Source organism: Neomonachus schauinslandi, chromosome 4 (genome assembly GCF_002201575.2).
Source record: "Neomonachus schauinslandi chromosome 4, ASM220157v2, whole genome shotgun sequence".
NCBI classification, from domain to species: domain Eukaryota; kingdom Metazoa; phylum Chordata; class Mammalia; order Carnivora; family Phocidae; genus Neomonachus; species Neomonachus schauinslandi.
In genome coordinates, this window is record NC_058406.1 from 94,239,895 (window position 1) to 94,254,307 (window position 14,413).

The window sequence follows — 14,413 nt, forward strand, 5'->3', positions numbered from 1 at the left end:
GTAAAATCTTTAAAAAAACCAAAAAAACAAAAATCCAAGTTCCTAGAAATTATAGAGATAAATGAAGCACTGAGGGTAGGACAACCATGACGTTACAACTCTTCCATCCTAACAGAATTAAAAAGTTGCATGAATGTTAAGTTACTTGAGGTCTGCTCATTCATTCTACACATTTATATTGAGGACCTAGTATGGGATCAGGTACTGTTTTGCATTCTGGGGATCTAAAGTGGACAAAAAGTCCCTGCCTTAAGGGGCTCACATTCTAGTGCAGAAGCAAGTAGACAAAATATAAGAGTGGAAGCTGCCAAGTAGGAAGCTCATCCCTTCCATGTACACACCAAGGCTGCAACTACATATAGAGCAACTCACTTTGAGAATGACCTGACAACTAGCAAAAATCTCTTCCACTACTAAAGGTATAGAGAAAAAGCCACATCGAGAAGGGTAGGAGGGGCAAGTAAGGAGCCAAACCCTTGGCAGGGTGAACCCACAGGTGGGAGAGAGAGTACATGCACAGATGTCTTCCTTGGGGAGGGAGGGGTTCAAACCCCACATCAGCCACTCCTGCCCCAGCCTTGGGGATCTGTTCTGGGAAGATGAGCCACCGCCCACCCTGCCCCATAACATCTTTCTTTGAAACTCTAGGAACTTTGAAAATCAGCAGGGATTAACTAGGGGAAAGCCAGAGGGCTATAGGAAATAAAAACTCTGGGGTGCCTGGGTGGCTCAGTCGTTAAGCGTCTGCCTTCGGCTCAGGTCGTGATCCCAGTGTCCTGGGATCGAGCCCCGCATCGGGCTCCCTGCTTGGCGGGAAGCCTGCTTCTCCCTCTCCCACTCCCCCTGCTTGTGTTTCCTCTCTGGCTGTCTCTCTCTCTGTCAAATAAATAAAATCTTAAAAAGGAAACAGAAACTCTGCTCTTAAAGGGACCTCACATTATAGGAGTCCCAGAAGAAGAGAGAGAAAGGAGCAGAAACTTAAAGAAATAATACCTGAAAACTTCCCTAACCTCGGGAAGGAAACAGACTCCAGGCCCAGGAAGCACAGACAGTCCCAAACTGCTGAACATAAAGAGGTCCCCACCAAGACAAATAATAATTAAAATGTCAAAAATTAAAGAGAGAGAAATCTTAAAAGCAGCAAGAAGGAGGGGAAGACGGTGGAGTAGGAGGACCCTAAGGTCACCTCATCCCATGAATACAACTAGATAATTATCATATCATCCTAAATACCCCAGAAATCAATCTGAAGACTGGCATAACAAACCACAACTAAAGGTAGAGAAGAGGCCACATCGAAGAAGGTAGAAAGTGGAGAGGTAGCTTGGGAGAGAAACCAATTGTAGCTGCTGCGGTCACAGAGAAGGGCAAGAGACAAACTCGCCCACAGGGGAGTGCATAGGGAATAAGAATTCCCATCGCAATTACCTTGGAAAGAGAGGGCCCCAATTTTGTGAGTTCTTAACAACCAGCGGGGCCTAAAGCCTGGAGTTTTAAAGGTTGCGTGCTTGACCCTGGGAGAGCTCAGAGGACATTGGGCTGCTCCTGGAGAAAAGCCAGGGCAAACAGCCAGTGGATATGCAATGTGGACACAGCAATCTGAAGAGCACCTGGGGCACACAGTGGGAAGGTTATTTGCTCATCCTGGAGTGTGTCCCAGAGAGGCAGCATTCATGGAGAGACCCCTCTGGGAACAAAGGAACTGGCAGGTGCCATTTCTCTCCCCCACACCTCAGCATAAGCATAGGGCCACCTGCAGGACCCAACACAGTGCCAACATTCACTACCTAACTGCCTAGACCAAGCCCTGCCCCTCCCCCACACTTCGGCGGAACCATCCCTACCAATCAGCTTCCCTTAGTCACAGCACAGCAGGCCCCCTTCCCTCAGAACACTGGCCCAAACCCCTGCCCACACCATGTCTCCCCACCTGGGAGTTCTGCAGAGCCTCAGTGGCAACACGTCTCATTTCACAAGCAGACCAGAGCATAGCTAGTTAAAACTCACCACATTCAGGCCAGGGACCAACACTGCCCACAATAGCTTAAGAGAGCCTCTGCAGATGACTGGTCTAAAGGATAAAGTGGCCAAGACACAACAGCAGAGCATACACAGCACACATTAGAGACACTCTCAGAAGCGCCAGGCCCAAGGGAGCAGGGTACAATACACTGCAGGACCTCTTATTCATAAAGCCATTACCCTCAAGAACAGGAGATGTATCTGGCATTCCTAACACAGAGAAACAGGCACGAAGTCAGATAAAATAAGACAGAAGAATTCGTCCCAAATGAAAGAACAGGACAAGGATGTGGCCTGAGATATAAGCAAAACACACACAAGTAACATGCCTGATGGAGAATTTAAAGCAATGATCATAAAGATACTTGCTGGGCTTGAGAAAAGAGTGGAGGACATCAGTGAGACTATTAACACAGAGATAAGGAATGATATAGCAGAGATAAAGGGCTCAATAAACAAAGTGAGAAAATGCTTGATGGGATGAACAGCAAGATGGAAGAAACAGAGGAACAAATTAATGACCTAGAAGACAGAGTAATGGAAAGTAATCAAGCTGAACAAGGAGAGAAAAAGAATCGTGCAAAATGAGAATAACTTAGAGAACTCAGTGACTCCATCAAACATAACATTTGTATTATAGGAATCCCAGAAGAAGAAGAGAGAGAAAAAAAAGGGGGCAAAGAATTTATTTGAAGAATAGCTGAAAACTTCCCTAATCTGGGAAGGAAACAGCTAGATCCAGAAGGCACAGAGAGCCCCCAACAAAATCAATAAAAGCAGATCCACACCAAGACATAATGTAATTAAAATAACAAAATACAGTAATAAAAAATGTTAAAAGCAGCAAGACAAAAGAAGTCGGTAACTTACAAGGGAAACCCATAAGGCTATCAGTAGATTTTTCAGCAGACACTTTCCAAGCCAGAAAGGAGTGGCAGGATATATTCAAAGTGCTAAATGGGAAAAACTGGCAGCCAAGAATACTCTATCCAGCAAGGCTATCATTCAGAATAGAAGGAGAGAGAGAGTTTCCCAGACAACAAAAATTAAAGGAGTTCATGACCAGTAAACCAGCTCTGCAACAAATATTAAAAGGGATTCTTTGAGTGAAAAGGAAAGACCAGAAATGAGAGTGTGAGGTAGGACTCACAAAAGTGGTAAAAATGAACATTTCAATAAAAAATCAGACAAGGAACTCACAAAATAAAAGGATGTAAAATATGACACCATATACCTAAAACATAGGAAGGCAAGGAGTAAAGAATAGGTTCGGACTTAAACGATCATCAACATCCCTCTCTCACTGTATCTCTTTCTGTGAAATAAATAAATCTTTAAAAATAAATAAAAAATAAATAATAATTACTTTGAATGGAAATGGACTCAACACTGCAATCAAGACACAGGGTGACAGAATGGATTACAAAACAAGACCCATCTATATGCTGCCTACAAGAGACTCATTTTATTTTATTTTTTAAATATTTTATTTGACAGAGAGAGAGAGCGAGAGCAGGAACACAAGCAGGGGGAGAGGGAGAAGCAGGCCCCCCGCCGAGCAGGGAGCCTGATGCGGGGTTTGATCCCAGGACCCTGGGATCATGACCTGAGCTGAAGGCAGACGCTTAACAACTGAGCCACCCAGGTGCCCCAAGAAACTCATTTTAGACCTAAAGACACCTGCAGATTGAAAGCGAGGGGATGGAGAAACATCTATCATGCAAATGGACATCAAAAGAAAGCCAGAATAGCAATACTATATCGGACAAAATAGACTTTAAAACAAAGACTTTAACAAGAAACAAAGAAGGGCACTATAAGAATAATCAGGACAATTCAACAAGAAGATGGTAACAATTGTAAATATTTATGCATCCCACATGGGAGTACCCAAATACATAAAATAGTTAATAACAAACTCAAAGGAACTAATCAATAATAGTAGGGGACTTTAACACCCCACTTACATCAATGGACAGATCATCTAAACAGAAAATCAACAAGGAAACAGTGGCTTTGAATGACAACCTGGACCAGATGGATTTCACAGATATATTCAGAACATCCCATCCTAAAACAGCAGAATACACATTCTTTTCAAGTGCACATGGAACATTCTTCAGAACAGATCACATATTAGGCCACACAACAAAACTCAAAAATTCAAAATGATCAACATTATACCATGAGCCTTTTCTGACCACAACGCTATGAAACTAGAAGTCAACAAGAAAAAATCTGGAAAGACCACAAAGACATGGAGGTTAAATAACATGCTACTAAAAAAAATGAATGGGTCAACCAGGAAATAAAAGAAGAAATTAAAAAGCACATAGAAAGTGAAAACACAATGGTTCAAAACCTTCGGGATGCAGCAAAAGCGATTCTAAGAGGGAAGTTTATAGCAATACAGGCTTACCTCAAGAAGCAAGAGCAATAAACAAAGCCTAAAACAATAGGAGGGAGGAAATAATAAAGATTAGAGCAGAAATAAATGATAGGGAAATTAAAAAACAAAAAACAACAATAGAACAGATCAAGAAAACCAGGAGCTGGTTCTTTGAAAAAAATCAATAAAATTGATAAACCTTTAGCCAGACTTATCAAGAAAAAAAGAGAAAGGACCCAAATAAATAAAACTGAGAGAGAAGAGAAATAACAACAAACACCACAGAAATATAAACAATTATAAGAGAATATTATGAAAACTATATGCCAACAAATTGGACAACTTAGAAGAAATGGATAAATTCCTAGAAACATATAACCTATCAAAACTGAAACAGGAAGAAAGAAAATTTGAACAGACTGATTACTGGCAAAGAAATTGAATCAGTAATCAAAAAACTCCCAACAAACTGAAGTCCAGGACCAGATGGCTTCACAGGTGAATGTGGCGAGACATTTAACGAAGAGTTCATTCCCATTCTTCTCAAACTATTCCCAAAAATAAAAAAGGAAGGAAAACATCCAAGTTCATTTTATAAGGCCAGCATTACTCTGATACCAAACCCAGATGAAGACACCACAAAAAAAAGAAAACTACAGGCCACTATTTCTGATGAACAAAGACGTAAAAATCCTCAACAAAATGCTAGCAAACCCAACCCAACAATACATTAAAAAAAATAATCCACCACAATTAAGTGAGATTTATTCCTGGGCTGCAAGGATAGTTCAGTATTCACAAATCAATCAACGTGATATGTCACATCAATAAGAGAAAGGATAAGAACCATATGATCATTTCAGTAGACACAGAAAAAGCATTTGACAAAGTACACCACCTATTCATGATAAAAAAAAACCCTCTACAAAGTAGGTCTAGAGGGAACATACCTCAACATAATAAAGGCCTTATATGAAAAACCCACAGCCAACATCATCCTCAATGGGGAAAAACTGACAGCCTTTCCCTAAAGGTCAGGAACAAGACAGGGATGTCCACTCTCACCACTTTTATTCAACATAGACTAGAAGTCCTAGCCACAGCAGCCAGACAACAAAAAGAAACAAAAGGCATCCAAATCAGTAATGAAGAAGTAAAACTTTCACTATTTGCAAATGACATGAAACTTATAGAAAACTTGAAGGACTCCATCAAAAAACTGCTAGAACTGATAAATGCATGCAGTAGAGTCACAGGATACAAAATCATTGTACAGAAATCTGTTGCATTTCTATATGCCAATAATGAAGCGGCAGAAATTTTTTTTGACAATCACATTTACAATTGCACCCAAAATAATAAGATACCTAAGAATAAACATAACCAACGAGATGAAAGACTTGTACTCTGTACAAGACTTGTACACAACGAAATGGAAAAGCATGCCATGCTCATGGACTGGAAGAACAAATACTGTTAAAATATCTATACTACCCAAAGCAATCTACACATTTAATGCAATCCCTATAAAAATACCAATAGCATTTTTTTTACAGAACTAGAACAAACAATACTAAAATTTCTATGGAATCACATAAGTCCCTGAATAGCCAAAGCAATCTTGAAAAAGAACAGCAAAGCTGGAGGCACCACAATTCTGGACTTCAAGTTATATTACAAAGCTGTAGTGATCAACACAATACGGTACTACCACAAAAACAGACACCTAGATCAACAGAACAGAATAGAAAACCTAGAAATAAACCCACAATTATATGGTCAATTAATCTATGACAAAGCAGGAAAGCATAGCGAATGGGAAAAACACAGTCTCTTCAACAAACAGTGTTGGGAAAACTGGACAGCAACATGCAAGAGAATGGAACTGGACCACTTACTCACACCATACACAGAAATAAATTCAAAATAGATTAAGGACCTAAATGTGAGATCTGAAACCATAAAAATCCTAGAAGAACACAGGCAGTAACCTCTTTAACATCAGCTATAGAAACATCTTTCTAGGTATGTCTCCTGAAGCAAGGAAACAAAAACAAAACTATTGGGACTTGATAAAAATAAAAAGCCTCTGCACAGTGAAGGAAACAATCAACAAATCTAAAAGGCAATCTACAGATGGAAGAATATATTTGCAAATGACACAGCCAGTTGAGGGTTAGTATCCAAAATATATAAAGAACTTATAAAACTCAATGCCCAAAACACAAATAATCCAATTAAAAAATGGGCAGAAGATATGAACAGACATTTCTCCAAAGAAGACATACAGATGACCAACAGACACATGAAAAGATCGTTATCATCACTTATCATCAGGGAAATTACAAATTAAAACTACATTGAGATATCACCCCACACCTGTTAGAATGGCTAAAATCAACAACACAAGAAACAAGAGGTATTGGTGAGGATGTGGAAAAAAAGGAACCTTTGTTGCACTGTTGGGAATGCAAACTGGTACAGTCACTCTGGTAAACAGTATGAAGGTTCGTCAAAAAATTAAAAATAGAACTACCCTATGATCTAGCAGTTGCACTACTGGGTATTTACCCAAAGAATATCAAAACTCTGGGGCACCTGGGTGGTCCGTTAAGCATCTGACTTCAGCTCAGGTCATGATCTCAGGGTCCTGGGATTGAGCCCTTCGTCAGGCTCTGCACTCAGCCAGGAGTCTACTTGTCCCTCTCCCTCTCCATCTACCCCTCCCTTGGCTCATGTTTTGTCTCTCTCTCAAATAAATAAAATCTTAAAAAAAAATCAAAACACTAATTCAAAGGGACACATGTTTATAGCAGCACTATTTACAGGAGCCAAGACTGATGAATGGATAAAAAAGATGTGGTGTATATATACAATGGAATATTATTCAGCCATAACAAGGAATGAAATCTTGGGGCACCTGGGTGGCTCAGTCAGTTAAACATCTGCCTTCAACTCAGGTCATGATTCCAGGGTCGCTGCTCAGTAGGGAGTCTGCTTCTCCCTCTACCCCTCCCCACCCCGTTCATGCTCTCTCTCTCACTCACTCTCTCAAATAAATAAATAAAAACAAAAAATAAAGAATGAAATCTTGCCATTTGCAATGGCATGGATGGAGCTAAAGTGTATAATGCCAAGTGAAATAAGTCAGTCAGAAAAAGACAAATTTGATATGATGTCACTCATGTGGAATTTAAGAAACAAAACAAATGAGCAGTGGGGGAAAAAGAGAGACAAACCAAAAACAGACTCTCAACTATAGAGGACAACCTGATGGTTACCAGAGGGGAGAGAATGAGGGTGGGGGGAGAATGGGTTAAATAGGCGATGGGGATTAAGGAGTCTCCACTTGTGATGAGCACTGGGTGACTAATATAAAACCTTAAAAAAAAAAAAAGGCAGCAAGAGAAAAGCAACCCAGTTACCTACAAGGGAAACCCCACAAGGTTATCAGCTGATTTTTTTAACAGAAACTTTGCAGGCCAAAAGGGGATAGCATGATATATTCAAAGTGCTGAAAGGAAAAAACCTCCAACCAACAATATTCCTCCCAGAAGGGTCATCATTCAGAAATGAAGGAGAGATAGTTTCCCAGACAAACAAAAGTTAAAGGAGTTTATCACCACTGACTGGTCTTAAAAAAATGTTAAAAGGACTTCTTTAAGTGGAAAAGGCCAAAACTTTAGTAAGAATTTATGAAAGATAAAAACGTCCACTAGTAAAAGCAAACATATAGTAAAGGTAGTAGATCAAATCACTTACAAAATCAATTATATCTACAATAATTAGTTCAGGGATATACAAAATAAAAAGATGTAAAATATAACACCAAATACATAAAACATGGAGAAGGGGAGTAAAAATGTAGTATTTTTACAATGTGTTTTAGAATATGTTCAAACTTAAGCAAACATCAACTTAAAATAGATTCCTGTATACATAGGATGTTATACATAAACCTCATGGCAACCACAAACCAAAAACCGATAATACACAAAAATAAAGAGAAAGAAATCTAAGCCTAACACTAAAGAAAATCATCAAATCACAAGGGAAGAGAGCAAAAAAGAAGAACAGAGACGAACTACAAAACAACCATAAAACAAGTAACAAAATGGCAATAAACACATACCTATCAATAACTACTTTAAATTTAAATGGACTAAATGTTCTAGTCAAAAGACATAGGGTGACTGGAGGAAAAAAAAAAAAAAGACCCATCTATATGTTGCCTAGAAGAGACTCACTTCAGACCTCAAGACACACAGACTTAAAGTGAAGACATGGAAAAAGATACTCCATGCAAATGGAATAAAAAAAAAGCTGGGGTAGTAATACTTATATCAGACAAAATAGACTTTAAAACAAAGACTATAACAAGAGACAAAGGCGGCCTTAAATAATGTAAAAGGGATCAATCCTACGAGAATATATAACAATTGTAAATATCTATACACCCAACATAGGAGCACCTAAATATATAAAGCAAATACTTACAGATACAAAGGGAGAAACTAACAGTAATACAATCATAGTAGGGGACACCCCACTTCCATCTAAGAGGAAAGTTTATAGCAATACAGGCCTATCTTAAGAAACAAGAAAAATCTCAATCTAATCTTACACCTAAAAAAAAAAAAAAAAAAAAAAAAAATCTCAAAGTCATTAGAAGGAAGGAAATAATAAAGATCAGAGTTGAAAAAATAGAGCCAAAAAAAAAACAATAGAAAGGATCAATGAAACTAAGAGCTAGTTCTTTAAAAAGATAAAACATTAGACACTCAAAGGAAAAAAGAGGACTCAAAATCAGAAATGAAAGAGAAGTTGCAACTGACACCACAGAAATACAAAGCATTACAAATGGCTACTACAAAAATTGTACATCAACATATTGGACAACCTGGAAGAAATAGGTAAATACCTAGAAACATACAATCTTTCAAAACTGAAAAGGGAAGAAAAAGATAATCTGAACAGACCAATTACTAGTAATAAATTAAATCAGTAATCAAAAAGCTCCCAACAAACAAAAGTCTAGGACCAGCTGGCTTCACAAGTGAATTCTACCAAACATTAGAGTTAATACATATCCTCAAACTCTTTCAAAAAAACTGAAGAGGAAGGAATGCTTCCAAATTCATTCTACAAGGCCAGCATTAACCTGATACCAAAAAGAAAAATACTATGACAAAAGAAAATTCCAGGCCAATATCCTTGATGAACATGATGCAAAAATCCTCAACAAACTGAATTCAACAATACATTAAAAGGACCATTCACCATGATCAAGTGAGATTTATTCCAAGCAAGCAGGGATGGTTCGATATCCACAATCAGTCAATGTGATACATCGCATCAACAAAAAAATGATAAAAAATCACATGATCGTCTAAATGGTAGAAAAGGCATTGGATAAAATTCAGCATCCATTCATGATAAAAACTCTCAACAATGTGGGGATAGAAGGAATATACCTCAACATAATAAAGGCCATATATGAAAAACCCACAGCTAACATCATACTCAAGGGTAAAAAGCTGAAAGCGTTTCCTCTAAGATCAGGAACAAAACAAGGATATCCACTCTCACCACTTTTATTTAACATAATACTAGAAGCCCTAGCTGCAGCAATCAGACAAGAAAAAGAAATAAAAGGCATCCCAATTGGTAAGGAAGAAGTAAAACTGTCACTATTTGCAGATGACATGATGCCATATATAGAAACCCTAAAGACTCCACCAGAAACTTATTAGAATAAATGAATTCAGTAAAGTTGTAGGATGCAAAATTAATATCCAGAAATCTGTTGCATTTCTATACGCTAATAATGAATTATAAGAGAAATTACAAAAACAATCTCATTTACAATTGTATCAAGAACAATAAAATACCTAGGAATAAATTTAACCAAAGAGGCGAAAGACCTGTACTCTTAAAACTATAAGACATTATTAAAGAAATTAAAGATGATACAAGTAAAAAGATATACCATTCTCATGTATTGGAAGAATTAATATTGTTAAAATGTCCATCCACACTACCCAAAGCAATCTACAGATTCAGTGCAATCCCTCTCAAAATACGAAAAGCATTTTTCACAGAACTAGAATAAATAATCCTAAAATTGGTATGGAACTCCAAAAGTCCCCAAATAGCCAAAGCAATCTTGAAAAAGGACAAAGCTGGAGGTATCACAATAACAGATTTCAAACTATAGTACAGAGCTATAGTCATGAAAACAGTATGGAACTGGCACAAATATAGACACACAGATCAATGGAACAGAGTAGAGAACCCCAAAATAAACTGTACTTATATGGTCAGTTAATCTACAACAAAGGAGGCAAGGATACACAATGGGGAAAAGACAGTCTCTTAAATAAATGGTGTTGGGAAACCTAGGCAGCTACACAAAAAAGAATAAAACCGGACCATTTTCCTATACTATTTACACAAATAAAATTGATTAAAGACCTAAATGTGGGGCACTTGGGTGGCTCAGTCATTAAGCGTCTGCCTTCAGCTCAGCTCATAGTCCCAGGGTCCTGGGATCGAGCCCCAAATCGGGGTCCCTGCTTGGCGGGAAGCCTGCTTCTCCCTCTCCCACTCCCCCTGCTTGTGTTCCCTCTCTCGCTGTGTCTCTCTGTGTCAAATAAATTTAAATAAATAAATAAAATAAAACAAAGACCTAAATGTAAGACTTGAGACAGTAAAACTCCTAAAAGAAAATATAGACAAGTAATACTCTTGAACATTGGTCTTAGCAGTATTTTTTTGGATCTGTCTCCTCAGACAAGGGCAACAAAAGCAAAAATAAACAAGTGGGACTATATCAAAATAAAAAGCTCTTTCACAACAAAGAAAATCATCAACAAAACAAAAAGGACACCTACAGAATGGGAGAAGATATTTGCAAATAATATATTCAGTAAGGATTAACATCCAAAATATATTTAAAAACTCATACAACTCGTAGCCAAAAAAACAAACAATGGAATTTAAAAATGGGCAGAGGATCTGAATAGATGTTTTTCCCAAAAAAAGACATACAGATGGCTAACAGACACATGAAAAGATGGTCATCATCACTGACCATCAGGGAAATGCAAATCAAAACCACAGTGAGATATCACCTGACATCTGTCAGAATGGCTCGTATCAAAAACACAAGAAATAACAAGTGTTAGCAAGAATATAGATAAAAGGGGACCCTCTTGCACTGTTGGTCTATTGTTGAGAATGTAAATTTGGTGCAGCCACTTTGGAAAACAGCATGGAGGTTCCTCAAAAAATTAAAAAGACAAATACCATATGATCTAGTAATTGTACCACTGGGTATTTACCCAAGGAAAACAAAAACACTAATTTGAAAAGATATATACTTCCCTATGTTTATTACAGCATATTTACAATAGCCAAGATAAGGAAGCAACCTAAGTATCCACTGATAGATGAATGAATAAAGAAGATATTGTGTACACACACACACACACAAGAATATTACTCAGCCATAAAAAAGAATGAAATCCTGCCATTTGTGACATGGATAGAGCTAAAAGGTGTTATGCAAGGTGAAATAAGACAGAGAAACACAAATACCGTATGATTTCACTTATATGTGGAATCTGAAAGACAAAACAGAAACAGATTTATAAATACAGAGAACAAAGTGGTGGCTGCCAGAAGGGAGGGGAATAAGAAGATGAGTGAAATAGGCGAAGGGGATTAAGAGGTACAAACTTCCAGTTATAAAATAAATAAGCTTTTATTTTATTGTAAATAAAATGGGGTATAAGTACAGCATGAGGAATGTAGTCAATAATATTGTAATAACTTTGTATGGTGACAGATGGTAACTATACTTACTGTGGCGAGCATTTTATAATGTATATAAATGTCGAATCACTATATTATACACCTGAAATTAATATAATATTGTATATCAACCAAACCTTAAATAAAAGCAAATAATTTTTAAAAAAATAAAGGACTTGCCTGCAGTAAAAATAAAAAAAACAAGATGATCAGATTATGATAAGTGCCCTGAAGGAAATGAATAGGGCCATGTAACTGATAACAAGGAAAGACAGAGAGCTACTCTAGGGTCATCAGAGGAACAGACAACTGAGCAGCCGTTCAGGGGAGAACATAAGAAAATGTATTGTGGGCACAAATCTGATATGAGAAAGAACCTGGTGTAATGGAGGAATAGAGGGAGGCCAGTATGGTGCATGGTATTGAGGAATGAAGTTGGAAAAGGAGGCAAGCCTGATAATGAAGGACCTTGGAAGCCACCACAGGGAAAACCAGGAAGGGCTTTAGAAGGAATGATCTAAGTATAGTTTCCATATTTTTAAGCTTATTCATGTGGCTGTGGAGAACCAACTGTAGGAAGCAAGAATGGAAAGGCTCAGCATGTTAATTCAGGTGAAAGTGAAGGAGGCTTAACCTAGTAGCAGTGGAAATGTAGGACTGACACAATTTGCTGCTGGATTAGATACGGAGGAGAAGAGAGGAGCCCCAAGAAGAAACCCTAAGCAACTGAGTAAACTTTGTTCCATTTATTAAGGTGGGAAAGACATTACTCTCCCACCTTAAACAACTGGAAAAAAAAAAAAAAAAAGAAAAAAAAATGAAAAAAGGGGTTTAAATGTTGGACAATAGACAGTAAGAAAGGAATTAGATGAGTTGAGCCCCATGACTGCCCCAGATTACTGCTTACAGGCCATTTCTAGGCTGTGGTACAGGAAGGGGGAACCCAAACCAAACCAAACAGTCTTGCTGTGTTGAGAAGACAGAGTTAAGAATTTGGAAAGGCCAAGACAGCTGGAATTTGCAAAAGACAGTACCAGAGAGAAGACAGCTGCATAGAGAGGACAATTCCAAAAAAATGTGCAGAGGGTTCCTTTCAAGTTTTTAGGTAAGTACTGATCAGCACAATACCTGTTGTTGGGAAATACCAAACAACAAGGAAAGAACTACCAAAAAGAAGCAAGCAGAGACATTCTGAGCTGGGACTAGTTTGTGTTCCCACAGTCAAATTGGAAAAACCTCATATAATAAACAAGACATTGGGGTGACTACTCAGGAGGATACTGCTTCAATAGGGGAGAAAAGTAGCCCTGACTAAATGGTGCTCTGGCCCACCCAACAAAGCTTCAAAGCAAGCCTTGAAGTGATCAAACTGTTTCCAAGTAACTTAACTGTATTCCAAAACAAAGCTCAAGAAGATTTAAAAGAATACACACATGTACACAAAAACCTAACACCCAATAGTATAAAATTCACATTCAATTAAAAAATTACCAGGCATGCAGAGTAGCAGGAAAATATTACCCAAAGTAAGAAAAATCAATCATTAAAAACAAACCCCAAATGACACAGATGATAACTCTTTTAATGTCCTTATTTACTATTTCTATTATAAATATTTTATGTTAAACAAGATAGAGAAAAGAAATGGCATATTAAAGAGAGACGTGAAAGATTTTAAAAAATCGAATTTCCACCGACAAAAATACATTAGGTAAGATTAACATCAAATTAGTGCAGAAGAATAAGTTGGTGAACTTTGAAGGCATGGCAACAGAAACTATCCAAACTTAAAGACAGAGAAAGAAGATGGGAAATGTACAAAACATCAGTAAGGTGTGGGACAACTTCAAGCAGACTAACGTACATGTAAATTGGAGTCCCAGAAGGAGGTAGGAGAGAGTGGGGTAGAGAAAACTTATTTTAGGAAATTTTTTCCTAAAAAATTTTAACAGCCAAAATTAAACTATATAAATCCACAAGTCCAATAAGTGCAACAAACCCCAAGCACAAAAATCATGAAGAACACTACACCAATGCACATTATAATTAAACTGCACAAATTTGATGATAAAAACCTTAAATTAAAAGCAGCAGAGGTCTAAAAAGATAAGAATGACAGCAGACTTCTTATCAGAAACAACACAATCCAGGAGATAGACAACACCTTTAAAACTAGAGTTTTAGACC

At 37.6% G+C, this 14,413-nt stretch overlaps 1 protein-coding gene across 2 annotated transcripts in view; it reads right to left on the reverse strand.

The window, feature by feature from the left end:
* Positions 1-14,413, reverse strand: part of PHTF1 (putative homeodomain transcription factor 1) — a 62,306-nt gene that overhangs the window by 854 nt on the left and 47,039 nt on the right. The window lies entirely within an intron of this gene.